The 1,701-nt window shown below is 32.4% G+C and overlaps 1 long non-coding RNA gene across 1 annotated transcript; it reads left to right on the top strand.

Annotated features, from left to right (window-relative positions):
• Positions 1–6: 6 nt before the first annotated feature.
• LOC109591543 (uncharacterized) lies at positions 7–1,015 on the top strand. The gene is made up of 3 exons (XR_002189863.1): positions 7–123; positions 212–286; positions 445–1,015. It is a non-coding gene; the product is annotated as an uncharacterized LOC109591543 (long non-coding RNA).
• The last annotated feature ends 686 nt before the right edge of the window (positions 1,016–1,701 follow it).

Raw genomic sequence — 1,701 nt, 5'->3', positions numbered from 1 at the left:
GTCTAACTAATCCTGTAATCCACCTGTTTCAGTATTCAGTTAGTAACAGACACTGCTCAGTTAGCTAAGATTACTAACACCTCTGTCCAGAAATTAAGACTTCAAAGTAACCAATTTACACCTGTAAGTTGTGGAATAATTATATGTGTTATACTAGGATATTCTAGTACACTCTTGGGATATTATTAATAGCTATTTTTCTTTTTCTCAGACTGAACGGAATCAATTTGAAATGTTAATGACAACATTCAGTACAGCTGGAATAAAGTTTAAAAATCTCCAGAGGGTAAGTCCCTTGTGATGACTATCACATCTCTCAATTGTATTGTCCCAGCCTAGTAGAGCAATTTGTGGAATCTGTAATAGTGATAACAATTACATACATGGGGATTAACCTATTTTTCCTCCTCCTCCTCTCTCTCTCTCTCTCTTTCTCTTTTCTAGTTAACTCAAAACATGGAGCGACAGGCGCTTAACAGGGCAAGACAGGTACATGTACTAATATTATGAGCATACTCACATACGTGCACATGTAAACCATTTGTAAAAGGAAACTAGGTTCATGTAGATCTACTAATTCACATGTAAATGTTACCATAATACATTTGATGTACAGTGTATGTGTACATTAATTGATACAAGGTCTTAGAAACACAAGTTAGTATAGTACATGTACATGTACATGCTTAGTGCTCTTAACGAATCTCAGTTCATAGTATTATAATGTATGTGGATAACAGAGCCTGAAATAACAGTCAGACATTGAACATTTTCTGACCATTTGCTCAATTGTTCAACCAAATTCTGTCTTCTACCATTTTGTCTGAACTATATAATTTTTGAAATAAATTTATTAAAAGCAAAGTAATGCAACAACATGTTCTCCCACAAAGCATGCTTATAGTGAACAGGAGCTTCAGGAGCTGACAAGTACTACAATAGAGTCGTGGCATTTGGAGCAACTTTTAAAATTCATAAAAAATCCAAATTCAATCGGAATTAGCCCAAACTTTCTACACATCATAAGAACATGCATATGTATTAGGACAAATTATTAAAATGGAGAATTTTCTACTTTTAATTTTCGATGAAACCTGGCCAAAGTCTCTATACTATAGTACAGGGACTTTGGCCAGATTTTTGAGCAACTTTAAAATTCGTAAAAAAATCTAAATTTGATTGGAACCAGCTCAAACTTTCTACACATCATAAGAACATGCATATGTATTAGGAAAAATTATAAAAATTGAGAATTTTCTACTTTTAATTTTTGACAAAATCTGACCAAAGTCCCTGTACTATAGTACAGGGACTTTGGCCAGATTTTTGAGCAACTTTAAAATTCGTAAAAAAATCTAAATTTGATTAGAACCAGCTCAAACTTTCTACACAGCATAAGAACATGTATATGTATCAGGAAAAATTATTAAAATGGAGAATTTTCAACTTTTCATTTTTGACAAAATTTGATCAAAGTCCCTGTACTATTAGTACAGGGACTTTGGCCTGATTTTTGAGCAACTTTGACAATTCGTAATAAATCCAAATTTAATTGGAATCAGCTCAAAGTTGATACACAACATAAGAACATGTATATATATCAGTAAAAATATAAAAATAGCAAATTCTCTCCTTGTAATTTTTGTCTAAGTATCCTGTACTATGTACTGGGTCTTAGGCCCAATTTTTGAATAACTTAAC

The sequence above is a fragment of the Amphimedon queenslandica genome, unplaced genomic scaffold, assembly GCF_000090795.2.
Source record: "Amphimedon queenslandica unplaced genomic scaffold, v1.1 AMPQUscaffold_7890_Cont20163, whole genome shotgun sequence".
In the NCBI taxonomy this organism is placed as follows: Eukaryota; Metazoa; Porifera; class Demospongiae; order Haplosclerida; family Niphatidae; genus Amphimedon; species Amphimedon queenslandica.
This window is presented reverse-complemented; position numbering and strand designations above follow the sequence as displayed.